The sequence below is a fragment of the Primulina huaijiensis genome, chromosome 5 (genome assembly GCF_012295235.1).
Source record: "Primulina huaijiensis isolate GDHJ02 chromosome 5, ASM1229523v2, whole genome shotgun sequence".
In the NCBI taxonomy this organism is placed as follows: domain Eukaryota; kingdom Viridiplantae; phylum Streptophyta; class Magnoliopsida; order Lamiales; family Gesneriaceae; genus Primulina; species Primulina huaijiensis.
Window position 1 is genome coordinate 7,719,953 of NC_133310.1, and position 16,256 is coordinate 7,736,208.

Consider the following 16,256-nt stretch of genomic DNA (forward strand, 5'->3'; position numbering starts at 1 on the left):
AATAAAAATTAATCGTGTAATAAAAATAATTTTCCTGAAAATTCTCCGGTCTCCGATCCTCGTTCGAGCGTGAAATGCATCTAGAAATCCTAATGCATGAACTGATAAAATTCATGAAATAAATCCCTATCATGCAATAATTATGCCTAAAATTTATGAAAATAATTAAAAACAAATTAATAAAATAAACATGCATTTTATGCTTTAAAAGAATTTAATAAAATACCAAAGAAATTTAATAACTTGCATGCATGCCAACTTTTTAAATTATATTTACTAACATGCTAAATTACCACTTCTTAAATAAGTCTTTATTAACTTATCTCAATACTCCATCTCCAGTCCGGCCTCACTTATTTAACTGAAAAGGGTGACAATTAAACTACTACGTAAAATAAATAAATTTAAAGAAAAGACTTTAAATACTCATGCAATAAAAATCATTTTAATTTAAATACTAGAAATTATCCATGGCTTATACGCAGTCCAAGTTACGGGTTCTACAAAATTTCGTCCTCGAAATTAAAACTCACCGAATAGCTCTGGGTACCGGCTCCTCATCTCTGGCTCAGATTCCCACGTAGCTTCCTCCTCTGAATGGTTAAGCCATTTGACTTTGACTCGCTGTACAATTTTGTTCCGAAGCTTCTTTTCCTGCCTGTCTAAGATCTGCACCGGTCTCTCCTCATAAGACAGGTTTGGAGTAAGCTGCAACGGCTCAAAGTTCAGGACATGCGAAGGATTTGCCATGTACTTCCTCAGCATAGAGACGTGGAACACATTGTGTGTNGGACAACCTGCTCTTGGGAGTGCAACAATCAAAGTGACAACAGACTATGACTGCGAAATAAAATAATTTCCAGGAAAGTCTAATGCAACAGCCGATGATTTGAGCAGAAAAGTATGCAATATGTCCTTGATCACTAGCAGTATATCTGATCTAGTAGAAGAATGTTGTCTTTCTAGTTTGGATTTTGTGGTAGATAATCAAACTATAAGAGTATTTATGATTCAGGCAGAGTCAGAGTTGTTTGTAAAAATTAGAGAGGCCCAAAAGTTGAATCAAAGCATTCAGAAAATCAGTTGAACTCGTCAGATCAGGACATCGATCAGAATTTCAGGTCAATAATGAGGGTATTTTGTTTGTGAATGATCGTATTGTAGTTCCTAATATTTCAGAGTTGAGGATACAGATTTTGCGTGAGGCTCATTGTAGTAAGTTCAGTGTAGAGGCCTTTAAATACGTACTTGAAAATTTGCGGAAAATTTAAAAATTTTCTTTTTAATTAATTAAAATGCATCTAGAAATCCTAATGCATGAAATGATAAAATTCATGAAATAAATCCCTATCATGCAATAATTATGCCTAAAATTTATGAAAATAATTAAAAACAAATTAATAAAATAAACATGCATTTTATGCTTTAAAAGAATTTAATAAAATACCAAAGAAATTTAATAACTTGCATGCATGCCAACTTTTTAAATTATATTTACTAACATGCTAAATTACCACTTCTTAAATAAGTCTTTATTAACTTATCTCAATACTCCATCTCCAGTCCGGCCTCACTTATTTAACTGAAAAGGGTGACAATTAAACTACTACGTAAAATAAATAAATTTAAAGAAAAGACTTTAAATACTCATGCAATAAAAATCATTTTAATTTAAATACTAGAAATTATCCATGGCTTATACGCAGTCCAAGTTACGGGTTCTACAAAATTTCGTCCTCGAAATTAAAACTCACCGAATAGCTCTGGGTACCGGCTCCTCATCTCTGGCTCAGATTCCCACGTAGCTTCCTCCTCTGAATGGTTAAGCCATTTGACTTTGACTCGCTGTACAATTTTGTTCCGAAGCTTCTTTTCCTGCCTGTCTAAGATCTGCACCGGTCTCTCCTCATAAGACAGGTTTGGAGTAAGCTGCAACGGCTCAAAGTTCAGGACATGCGAAGGATTTGCCATGTACTTCCTCAGCATAGAGACGTGGAACACATTGTGTGTTCCGGCCAGATTCGACGGAAGAGCAACACGATAAGCTAGCGTCCCAACTCTGTCAAGGATCTCGAATGGTCCAATGAATCTCGGACTGAGCTTCCCTTTCTTCCCAAATCGCATGACACCCTTCATAGGTGCCACTTTCACAAAGACATGGTCGCCCACGGAGAACTCTAAATCTCTCCTCCGCTGGTCCGCATAACTCTTCTGTCGACTCTGAGCAGTCCTCATCCTGTCACGGATCTGGGCTACTACATCGACAGTCTGCTGAATAATCTCTGGACCCAGCTCGGCTCTCTCTCCTACCTCATCCCAATGAACAGGAGATCTACACTTGCGACCATACAATGCTTCATACGGAGCTATTCCTATAGACGACTGAAAGCTGTTGTTATAGGTGAACTCCACTAATGGCAAGTTCGACTCCCAACTCCCGGAGAAATCAATAACACAAGCACGGAGAAGATCTTCCAAAATCTGAATGACTCGCTCTGACTGCCCATCTGTCTGAGGGTGGAAAGCTGTGCTGAACAGCAACTTCGTACCCATCGTCGAATGCAAACTCTTCCAAAACGAGGAAGTGAATCTGGGGTCTCTGTCAGATACGATAGAAACTGGAATAACATGAAGTCGGACTATCTCCCGGATATACAACTCTGCATACTGAACCATGGTAAAAGTCGTCTTGATAGGCAAGAAGTGCGCTGATTTGGTAAGACGATCGACAATCACCTAGATAGCATTAGATCCTCTGTCTGACTTCGATAAACCGGTCACAAAGTCCATGGTAACATTCTCCCACTTCCACTCGGGAATAGGGAGAGGCTTGAGCAAACCTGCTGGTCTCTGATGCTCTGCCTTCACTAACTGACAAGTCAGACACTCGGATACAAAACGTCTGATATCCTTCTTCATTCTTGGCCACCAGTACAATAACTGCAGGTCTTTGTACATCTTCGTACTCCCTGGATGAATCGAGTACGACGACATATGGGCCTCTGATAGAATATCTGATCGGATAGAATCACTGCTAGGAACCCATATCCTGTCCCGATATCTGACAATACCGTCACTAACTGTATACAAAACACTGCCCTTGGCCTCATCTCGCTGCTTCCACTTTGCCAACTGCTCATCTGCTGGCTGACTACTGCGAATACGGTCAATGAGAGAAGACTGGATAGTCAAGGTAGATAGACGGGGAACTCTACCTCGAGGATATGTCACTAGATCAAACCTCTGCATCTCAGACTGAAGAGGTCTCTGAATCGTCAAATGAGCCATCACTGCGACTTTTCTGCTCAATGCATCCGCAACTACATTAGCTTTACCCAGGTGGTAGCTAATGTCACAGTCATAATCCTTCNTCGCTCCACACAAATTTAGCATTCTTCTTGGTCAATGATGTGAGTGGAACGGCAATAGAGGAGAATCCCTGAATGAATTTCCGATAATATCCTGCTAACCCAAGAAAACTGCGGATCTCAGATGCATTCTGCGGCACAACCCAATCTCTGACTGCTGCAACTTTTGCTGGGTCTACCTCAATACCGCTGCTAGAAACAATGTGGCCTAAGAACGCCACCTTCTCTAACCAGAATCCGCACTTACTGAACTTGACGAATAACTTGTGCTTCTGCAAGGTCTGCAACACTGTGGTCAGGTGTCTGCTGTGATCCTTGTGATTCTTTGAGTAGACAAGAATGTCGTCTATGAATACTATCACGAACTGATCAAGATACGGCTGAAATACGCGATTCATGAGATCCATGAAGATCGCTGGCGCATTCGTTAGACCGAACGGCATCACAATGAACTCATAGTGGCCATAACGAGTCCCGAAAGTAGTCTTCGAAACATCGGCGTCTTTCACCCTCAACTGGTGATAACCAGAACGCAGATCAATCTTGGAGAATACTGAAGCTCCCTGCAACTGATCAAATAAATTCTCAATCCGCGGGAGTGGGTATTTGTTTTTCACTGTAACCCTGTTCAATTCTCAGTAGTCAATGCAGAGCCTCATCGAGCCATCCTTCTTCTTCACAAACAAAACTGGCGCGCCCCATGGTGAACAACTCGGGCGGATGAACTCCTTGTCAAGAAGTTCTTGAATCTGCTTCTTGAGTTCTGCCATCTCTGTCGGTGCTAATCGGTACAGTGCTTTTGATATCGGTGCGGTACCTAGCATAAGCTCAATAGAAAACTCCACCGCTCGCTCGGGTGGCATACCAGAGACGTCCTCGGAAAAAACGTCTAAGAAATCTCTGACAATCGGAACATCTACGGCTGACTGACTGGGTGCTTTGGGGACAGATATAAAGGTTGCTAAAAATGCCCGACACCCTCTATGCATGAGCTTCCTAGCCTGAACATAAGGTATAATGCGCGGTAAAGGAAAGTACCTGTCTGGTTCAAATAGGAATTGCTCCATCCCTGGCGGTCGGACTAGAACAGATCTCCGCTGGAAGTCGATCAAAACTCTGTTCCTCAGTAGCCAATCCATTCCCAGAATGATGTCAAACTCTGGCATCGACAATACAATAAGATCCGCATAAACAAGATTGCCATGGAGCTCGAGGTCTGTGTCTCGGATCACATTCGTAGCTGTCATCTCCTCTCCAGAGGGTAATACCACTGAAAACGCTGTATCAAGCCCGATGGTCTTAAGTTTGAGGAAATTCGCAAAGACCTCTGAGATGAACGAATGGGTAGCCCCTGAATCTATCAAGGCTTTCGTAGCGGAACGAACTATAAAAATTCTCCCTGAAAGGTTGGAATATCATGCTAACCCAATACTTACAAGGACTAACTTATAGACATGCGAAGGTCACAGTTCTTCTAGCATAGTTTCCCCAAAACAATATTGAGTAGAGCATGCAATCCTATCGCAATTTCTAAGTTCAAAATCTTAATTCCGATTCCCGAAACATTGAAATTCAAATATTAATTTAAAGCTTAAAGGTACCTGTCAAAAGCATGGTCTCCGGGTTCGTCTCCGCTGCATGGTGAGCAAACAACCCTGCCTTGGATAGATAGGTTCCTCTGAGGGCACTGCGTCAGCACGTGGTCTGGGCTACCACACTTATAACACTTTCCTGAGCCAAACATACATGCTCCAGGATGGCGACGAGAGCACTTAGGGCAAACTGGGTGCTCAAAAGTCCTCGGGGCTGGGCGTCCCCGCTGCTGCTGCTGACCTCTATTTCTAGGCGACCCGTGAAAAGGCCTTTTGTTCTGCTGCTGAGGAGGAGGGCGGTGTGGTACCTGGACTGGTCGCTTACCCAAGAGATCCCTCTCAATGTCAATCAGATCTTGCTCTGCGGCAAGAGCTCTAGAAACGTCAACTTCAAAAGTAGTAGGGCCAGCAACCCTAACATCGCGGCGTAAGATCGGCCGCAGTCCATCAAGAAAGTGCCTCAGCTTGGCACCCACATCATTCGCAATCAAAGGCACAAAGTGACAGCCCCTCTCAAACTTACGGATGAATTCCGTAACAGTCAGCTCTCCCTGCCTCAGGGTCATAAACTTCTTGGTCAAACACGAACGCACCTCATCAGTAAAATATTTGGAGTAAAATACCTCCGTGAAGCGTGTCCAACTCAGCGTAACCAAGTTCAGGGCTACTGATGCTCCTTCCCACCATAATTATCAAATAAGCATTGGAATATCACTATTTGAAGCACTATATGGCCGGAAGTGTCGATATCCTCTGTATTGGGACGATTTATCTGAAGCACCAATTGTAGGACCTCATATGATAAGAGATATGACAGAGGAGGTGAAATTGATTCAGAGTCGTATGCGAGCTGCTCAGGATAGGCAGGCTAAGTATCCGAACATCAGGAGACGACCGTTGATTTTTGAGAAAGGTGACAGAGTTTTTCTGAAAATATCTCATTTCCGTGGTACAATTAGATTTGGAAAGAAGGGTAAATTATCACCGAGATTCATAAGCCCGTATGAGATTTTGGAACATGTTGGTGATTCGGCTTATAGATTAGCTCTTCCTCCTGCATTATCAGGTGTTCATGATGTTTTTCATGTGTCTATGTTGAGGAAATATCATCCAAATCCTTCTCATGTACTTCCACCCGACGATGTTGAGTTAGATCAGACTTTGAGCTATATAGAGAGACCGATTCAGATTCTAGACAGAAAAGATAAGCAACTCAAAAATAAATTGATATCGTTGATTAAAGTACAGTGGAACAGACATGGTGTCCAGGAGGCAACTTGGGAATTAGAAGACAAAATGAGACATAAATGTCCAGAGTTATTCAAATGAATTATGCTTCTATTATCGGTCTTACTTTCAGTATTGATAATTACATCCTAAACTTGAAATTGATGATTTGATTTTGAGGACGAAATCTATTTTTAGAAGGGATGAATTGTAATGGCCGAAATTTTTAAAAAAAAGTTACTGTTCATCATGTTACTATTCAAGTGCTGCCGCGCTAGAATAGTAGCGCCTAGGCGCTAGAGCCGCGGGATTTTTGGCTCTGAGGCGCTAGAAAGTGATGATGTGGCGCTACAGACGCGAAAAATCAATATGTAAACTCACTTTCACCTCAATGCTTCTATTCTCGGTCTTACTTTCAGTATTGATCATTACATCGTAAACTTGAAATTGATGATTTGATTTCGAGAACGAAATCTATTTTTAGAGGGGAAGAATTGTAATGCCCGAATTTTTTTTAAAAAAAGTTACTGTTGATCAGGTTACTATTCAAGTCCTGCCGCGCTAGAATAGTAGCGCCTAGGTTCTAGATCTACGGGATTTTTGGCGCTGAGGCGCTAGAAAGTGGCGCTGCGTCGCTACAGACGCGAAAAATCAATATGTAAACTCATTTTCACCTCATCTAGTCATTATCTCCATTTTTCCTCCTCCTTCACGCAAACCCACATCCATCTCCTCTCCATTTTCGAACTTCTTCCTCATTTTATGGGTGATTCGCTCAAGAAAAATATGAAATGAATGTAGATTTGTGATTCTCTCATCACAGGCTTCAAGATGATGTAAGTATTTCCCATTTTTATTCAAGTTTGGAAATTTTTTGAAGTTTAGAATTGATATTTGAGTTGATATTTGAGATATTAAGATGTTGAAGATGTTGTATTTGAGTTAGTTTGAATTTAAAAGGGATATGAGCATAATTTCTTGTTCTATGCACAAACAGATTTAAACCTTCTGTATTTCGTGTATATGGGATAGTTGTGTTTGTATTTTGGAGTTAGGGTCTTCATCAAACTTGTAGATCATCGAGTTAGCTTCGATTTTGTTCTTGAATCACTCAATTCCAGGAAGAATTGAAAGAGATATTTGATTTTTACTAAAACTGGTCTGGAATTCTGAGTTAGTGCAGATTTGTGTGCATGCCTTCTGTTTATTCAAATTCTAGATTTGATGTTCAAATAAAAGTTATACAACATTGTCGTGTCTTCGAAATGATGCCGCTTGATTCTATTGGATATTGAGTAAGTTATGTTCAAAATACTAAAATGTGTCAGATGTGTACTTATGTAGAATTCGATCGAATTTCATTGTATGTTTCGGATTATCAACAACTGGCTAAATAACTTTAGTTGACAAAACTTTGTGAAGAATAATTGTTGGACTTTGAGTTTTCTTGCATATCCAATTTGCGGATCTTGATTTGAAGCAGTATTGAATTAATTATGAAATTTGTACAGAAACTGCTCTGTTTTGATAAATGATCCGAGTTCTTGAGTTATAGTAGACTTCAGAGGTTCAAGACTTCTCAACTACACATTTCGATCTTCTTTTGGTAATATTTGAAAGGTATGTTACGGTCAGTAACATACGAGGTAAAAGTATCATTTTTAATTTAAATTGAAAAATTCTATGGCTTGATGAATTACTTGTGATTTGGTGATGATTGTTATCTTGAGATGAGTTTATTATGATATCGAGAAGATGATATGAATTTGCAGAATTACATTGCACATTGAGCCTCTTTTCGATTCAGATTTGATATGGCGGAGGTCGTCTTGATTTATTAATTTGTTGGACGTATGAGGCTATAGTTGAGTTGGCATTGTGTATGCGGAGGACGCTGCTATGGCCTGAACACTCTCTATAGGTGCACTATAGTCCTGGGATTGTAGAACATAGCACCCCACCCGAGCGGATGAGTCGGTGAATGTTGTTGGGGGATTCTCTTCCCTTGGATACCCTATGACCAGATGATTCACTTGATCTTGAGATTTATTGATAGCCCACAGCTTCTGATCATGCATAGCATTATATTGCATCTTTATGATTTTCATATGAACTATTTGTCAGTTTAATTCTCATATGTTATTGATTGTATCATACTGGGTTTATACTCACCAGCATGTCGGCTACCTATTGTTTTCATGTGCTTGACGGTAGGTGAGGCGAGGCTTAGGATGCCAGAGTCCAACTCTAGGCAAGGAGATACGAGTTAGAGTGTGATTCTCGTGTCTTAAGAGCTATGTGATGATGTTTGGATTACTTTAGCTCACTAGTTTATTTTGGCATGTTAAAATTTATATTTCAAACATTTGAGATCTTTAAATTATTTTGACGATGTTTATGTCGGTTTGTGAACCACATATTAAGCGTTTTACTAAATCATTTGGTTTGTTACATTTATAATTATTAATATTAGATGTAGGACCCATGGCCCCACATTTATTGTCAATTGTTCATTTATTTTCTTAATTATTTCAATTTTATATTTATAAAAATGGTGGGATCAAGTCGTAAGTGTGTTAAGGGAAAGGGAAAGAGCATCATGTCCGAGTTCGCGGATCGTGATTTTCCTTTATTCAATATCGACGGCTATGATATTGATTTTTCTGATAAGGAACAACATCAAGAACAAGAACAATAGGCTCAATGATAGGCTCGTAATAATTTTTATTTTTGTTGTCATTTTCTAATTGTTACCACTTCCGACATACTTAATTGATACAATTTTTGTGTTATTTTGTTGTAGGAGGAAATTTTCTGCTATTGGGATAAATATGGGCTAAAAAATGTGATTTTATATCACAATTAAAGTTGAAAATATGAACTTTTTGGAGGACTTGAAATAGAAAAAAAATTCAAAAGTGGATTTTTCACAAGGCGTGCGCAAGCTGCAGGAACAACTGAATCTGAGTTTCAAAAATTGCAAAAATAATACCAAATTTTAGACTCCTAATTATGTTGTTTGACTTGTGAAAAATATTTGGAGAGAGATTTTGTTATTGGGAGAAATAAATATAAGATAGAGTTTTAATCCATAAAAATTTTATACTCCTTTTTGTTATCTTTTTGTTTTACACTAGGGTTTCTTTAGTTGATGAGCTTTTTTTTCTTGGCTCTGTTAAAAACAATCTACACCTACAAAGGAAATGAGAGGCACAACAATTGAAGATAGAATTCTCTCTTCTCCCTTCTTCTCTTCAATGTGAAGAACAAGAAATAGGCGTAAGAACTTTTCATTCTTTATCAACACAACTCTAGACTAAGTTTTATTTTTGATTCAAGAGATATTTCTACTATTTCAATTTTATCATTGTGAGGTTTTTGCGTTTTAATTTAATATTTATGTTTTGTTCAAGTATTTGTTGATTTATGATTTATTTTTATGAAAGTTGTATGCTAATTAATCTGAAAATTTATTTCGATATATAATTTTCTATTGCTATCCATGAATTCAATGATCCGTAATTGTCATTAATGATTGGTATATGAGTAACGATAGATTAGGTGTGTTGTGCTATCATAGGATATTTAATCTAAATAAATCAACGAAACTGGATCTATCACTTACAGCTATCTCGGTTGTTAGATTTTAGGATTAACTGTTTTCACAAAACGAAAATGTTATTTTTTATTAACATGGAACACTATCATGCCCACTTGATTATTGATAAGTTTAGGAAAACACAAGGATTTTAGCGGCTATTCCTATAATTCTAAGGTTAATTGCTTGTAACTGCATGAATAAATAATATGTTAGCCAATGAACAGTGACACAATTGAATAGTAGAACCCCCATGAATCAGAGCTTGATAATATTAAATTTTACATTTCATTAGTTATTCATATTGATTAGTTATTTCCTCTTGTATGTGAAATTAGTTCTATTATTTTATTTAGCTTTTATCAAACAAATTTTTTTTATTATATTTCCTCAAAAGAAATAAATCTCTCGTTCCTCGTGGGTTCGACCATACTCACCATTACATTCGTTATATTTGGAAGTAGGAATTTAAGTTTGATGGCTCAATGATATCACACTACTCAACAAACACATCATCATCATCAAAGTCAAGAAAACATGAGCAATCTAACGGTGCCTGAACCCGATCGATGTCTCGCCACAAATCAATATTTTCACCAAATATTTCAATAAAGTGACTTTTTATTCCGGTGAATTACAAGCCAAATACAAATATTGTTTGAAAAATTACAAATTTCAACAAAAAGGTGGTTATGAAACTTTAACGCGACATGCCGAGAAAAATCATCTGGTGCAATTGGTATTGATCGTTCTCAAACTCAAATTCTAGCATTCTCGTCTCAAACAGGTAATTGATTTCAACAATTTAAATTTTTCGAATATAAATTTAGAAAAGAAACGACTAAATATTGTGTGATTGAATAAATTTCTTTTAGTTTTAATGAAAATTTATCTTTTGAAAATTGACTTTCAATAAGTACAAATCCTTCTATTTGATGTATTCCACGAAATAAACTCAAACGCGTACCTAAAAAATTAGTTGTTAAACAAAAAAATGACTTAATTAAATAATTGCTAGTTGACATAATAAAATTTATTTGTGTTCGGATATTTGGAGTGATCATTGGCAAAGCTGTTTATATATATGTATTACATATCATTAGATTGGTATTTCATGGAACATTCAAAAAAATATTGTTTGCATATAGATGTTTTAACGAATCATATACAACAAAAAATATTTCTCAACTTATATTTATTATTTTAGAATAATATGTTTTACTTCTCAAGTTTTTTCAATTCTTTTTATAATGCTAGTGCAAATACTTAAGTATTAGTGAGCTTGCTAAAATATGTAAACCATCACTAGGCGGTATATTTTTTCATATTAGGTGCACATGTCATATTTTAAATTTATGTGTCCAAGATGGACTAAAAAACTTAGAATCACATATTAAACCTATTAGAACCGCAATTCATATATATGGACACATCCCCAAAGTATGAAATAATGAGGAAAATTTTGCAAAATCAATGGTATGATGCTTAAACGGTTTGGATGTTATAACTCGTTGGAATTCAACATAAAAATTGTTATTATCATCTTTTGAATATAAAGATTATTATATATATTTTTCATCAACATGTTCAAGCTCGTGATATTTATTTATTTTCGAAGTAATGGAACATATGCACTAATATTTGAGAAATTTTAAAATTTTTTAATGATGCTAATGAAAAATTATTCGATATTTATTATCTTACTTCTCGTTTAGTTTTAAATGTTGCAAGCTGATAGACTTAGATTTTATGGGGCTATTGGTTGGATTTTTCCGCTGATGGGCTCAGGCGAGCTGAACTTGTTCAAAATTAACGTACTTGTCTGCCCGAACCAGTAGTTCATCATAATTATTTGCAGGTTTCTTTATTAATGATTTCAAGAAATCCTGATGGATCGTGTGCTCGGCACCTTTGAGGTGCTTTCAACACAATAAAACAATGAGCTGCAATAGCTCGTGTTCTAAGAATATTTACACCGATGAATTATATCAAGTTTTGCATTAAGCCAAGCAGAAAATACTTGAAGTAATCCTTCGTTAAGAAAACTGATGGATTTTATATCATGTGCAACTGAATAACTGAAATACAGGAAATCAGTTAGAGCTTATATCAGCTCAGTTATGGACATAACTGAACTGATATCAGCTGAACTGATCAAAACAGTTAAGAACAAAAACAAGCAGTTAAACAGAAATAACACAATATATGTTTATGGATCTTCGGAGACTTCAACTGCTCCAACGTTACCCTTTCTACCTCCACGGGTAGGATACACTAGAAAAATTAGATTTATACAACTGATTGTATAAATCTTACATAGTTTAGGACTTACACAACTGCCTAACTGAACTCCTATACTAGACTGAAGGCAGCACCTTCCAGCCAACACTTCTTTTACGTCTATGTGAGAAAGACTACATACACAAGTTTATTGTCTTGGTGCAAGACTGTATTTTGGGTGGTGGTGGTGTGTGTGAGAACTGAACAATGATAACAACCCGAAGGTGTTCTCACACGTGGAGGGAAATAAGCTTCTACACTAAGCTGATATAACTTTGAAGTGTTCCCTCGACTGGGCTGATTGTTTCTTCAAAGCAGATATGCAATATGCGTGCCCTCTCTTCTTTTTGATGAACACCCTCTCTGTATATGTATCGTGTATATCATGTGTGTATCATCATCCTCTTTCTTCACTGATCTTCAGCTTCTATCTATAGGTGTTTGGCTGAACGTACAGTGAGACTCAGTGAATGAATCCGTTGCTGTTTGAATTTGTTCCTCCAAATAGATATCTGGAACATTTAACTTTAAGCACTGCTGCAACGTCTCTTATTGTACCTTGATCGTACAATGCTTTTGTACCTTTGTGCATAGCTGGATTAAGCTTGTCGTATCTGCAAATTGGTTCGCTCCTAACTGATGTTTTGACTGGTCAGTTGAACTGGTCTTAAACTTGTGAGGTGAAATCAGTTGACTCGTCAACTGAACTGGTTTCACTGATTCAGTTGAACTGGTCAATTGGGCTCTTCATTAGTTGAACACTTCTTCAGCTGATCGGGCTTCTGAAGATCTTCTGTTGAACCACCTATCAACTGGACAATCAGTTGAACTGCTCTTGATACTTCAGTTGTACTGGTTCAGTTCGATCATTCAGTTGACACTTTCAGTTTGCGCCTTGATAGCTTCAGTTTAGGCTCGGTAACTGATCAGTTTGATCAGTCACAACATCTGTACACTCGGTAAATCATTAGAAACAAAATAATAAGTTTTGTTAACATCAAAATCAAGATTGCGAACATGAAATGTTCCAACAAATCCTCTGTAGAGAGCCCCTGAATAAATGCACTTACCAATAAGTAGGACATGGTGGAGGGCACTTCAATGACCACATCGCCAAACCTTCGTATATAAGCTCTTATGCTCCTGCTGTTTCATGGCAAAGAGGCTGAAAGGAGTGATTGGATGTTTTTTGCTGCTAGAGACCTGATGGAGGAAGACTCGACTAAAATCCTGGAAAGTTTTGATGTGTCCGGGCCGGAGCAAGTTGAACCACTGCTGGGCTGACCCTATTAGGGTTGTAAAGAAGACCCGACACTTGATAGGGTCCAAGTACTGGTGGAGGAGTGACGCATTTTCGAGCCATGAAAGGTGGTCCTCATGGTCTCTCTTCCAGTCATATTCTGTGATATTTGGGAACTTGAAGTTTTTAGAGAGTTCTTCGGCTAGTATCTCTGCAAAGAATGGTATGGCCCGAGTTGCTAGAAGTAGATTCCCATTCCGTTTTTCCTTCAACTGTTCGATTTCCTCTCTCATCATCTTCATCTCGGCTAACTATGCTCTTGTTCGGAGGGTGGGGGTGGATCCATTCTTTCCCACATGGCCAACACTTGCTCCACTATGGCAGTAATAAATTGTGTCAGCTCGGCCACAGTGAGGCTCTGATTACCATTATTGCTTTGATTTCCTTCATTCCCACTGTCAGTATCTTCAGTATTCACCATCTTATCTCTTTTCTTCAAATTCCAACAGGCGATGTCAATTGAAGATACCAAAATTTTACCTCGAGTTCGGTCTGGAGAGGGGATTTTCAAATCTTCACAATTGACTGGGTTAGGTCGGGGCTCTAAGTTCTGCACAAACAGACAGAAAAAAGGTTGGGGGCGTCGGAGAGTTCCCAGCATGACTCCTTCAATGCTTTAGTCAGTCCGGAGAGCAGCATTTAAAAGAAATGTAACAATGGTAACTGAGCAAGGAGAATGTGTCTGAAATCATAACAAATAACTGGTATTTATAAATGCAGGATTTGCTAGTTACGTTATAGGAGTAGAGTCCTTGTTGAGATAGAAATCTACCAAATATAGGAAACCTTAGCTGACATGTATCCTTAACCATGGCAGCTAGGATTCTTGTTGGCGGCTGTGACTCTTGCTTTATCTTGATGAGATTTGATTGAATCTCGTATTTATCGAGACATCTTATTTATCGATGAGAAAGTCTTCACATTCCCTAGCCGCACTAGGGCTCGGACTTCCCGACCACCTGAATGGGTTCAGACTAGGGCCATGCTAGTTTTGAGATGGGCTTAAATCCGTCTAGATGTGAAAATTTTAGAGGCATCAAATTTCATATTACGAATAGCAAATATATATATATATATATATATATATATTTAAAATAACACAAATAATCGTATAAATCTGTATAATATATTCTATTTGAAAGAAATTGTTGTGAAAAAGTAAAAATTTACGGTAAAAAGTAAAAATCTCAAACTCTCAAAATTATCACACTACACATTTTATAATATTTTTCTCTCAACTCAATTATGATTTTCTTCACAAATGAGAGATCTATTTATAGAAAATATTTACAAATAATCCAAAAATAAAATCATCATTACCTACTTCATCACACACTAATTTTCAATATTTACAACTCTTATTTTCAACATTCAAATATTCAACATTCAAATATTCAACATACACATTTTAAATATTAATTTTCAACACTCCCCCTTGTGATGATGATCATGATACGATGATGTCTTCATTACGTGTTTTTGTACTGCCTCATTAAAAACCTTACTAGGAAAAACCCATTGGGATAAAAACCATAGTAAGGGAAAAAGAGTGCAGTCACGTAAACTCCCCCTCATGTTGACACGAACAGTTCTTCACAAATTTCGTAGATTGCGCATTCCAATATTATATATGTGCTTTCTGAATATTGTTGTAGGAAGTGCCTTTGTGAAGAGATCTGATGAGTTTTCACTTGATTGAATGTGACGAACATCAATACATTTATTCTTCTCAAGCTCCTTGGTGAATGCGAAGAACTTAGGAGGAATATGTTTAGTTCTGTCGTTTTTTATGTATCCTTCTTTCATTTGAGCAACACATGCAGCATTATCTTCATATAGTATCACAGGCTTCTCGTCGAATGATAATCCGCATGAGATTTGGATATGTTGGGTCATTGATTTTAACAAGACACATTCACGGCTTGCTTCATGTAGTGCAATAATCTCGGCATGATTTGATGAAGTTGTTACGAGCGTTTGTTTCCGTGAATGCCAAGAAATTGCTGTGCCTCCAAGAGTAAATACATATCCAGTTTGAGAACGTGCCTTGTGTGGATCAGATAAGTATCCAGCATCGGCATAACCAATTATACTTGGATTAGCATTTGAATACAAAAGTCCCAAGTCTGTCGTTCCTCGTAGATAACGGAATATATGTTTAATTTCGTTCCAGTGTCTCTTTGTTGGATATGTGCTAGATCTTGCCAATAAATTTACGGCGAAAGATATATCAGGCCTTGTACAATTTGTAAGATACATAAGGGCACCGCTAGCACTTAAATATGGTACTTCTGGACCAAGAATATCTTCTTCATCTTCACATGGACGGAATGGATCATTTTCTATGTTTAATGATCTAACAACCAGTGGAGTACTTAAAGGATTCGATTTATCCATATTAAAACGTTTAAGGATCTTTTTTGTATAATTTTTATGGTGAACAAATATTCCACATTCTTTTTATTCAATTTGTAAACCCAGACAATACTTGATTTTTCCAAGATCCTTCATTTCAAATTCTTCCTTCAAGTATGACACAACTTCATGAATTTCATTATTCGTTCCAATGATGTTTAAATCATCAACATATACAGCAATAATTACGCATCCGGATGTTGTTTTCTTAATGAAAACACAAGGGCATATTGAATTATTTACATATCCCTTTTTCATCAAATGATCACTTAGCCGATTATACCACATTCGGCCGGATTGCTTTAACCCATATAATGATCTTTGTAATTTCACAGAATAACATTCTCTGGGTTTTGAACTTTGTGCTTCAGGCATCTTAAATCCTTCAGGGATTTTCATATATATATTACTATCAAGTGATCCATATAAGTAAGCTGTAACAACATCCATAAGACGCATTTCTAAATTTTCAGATA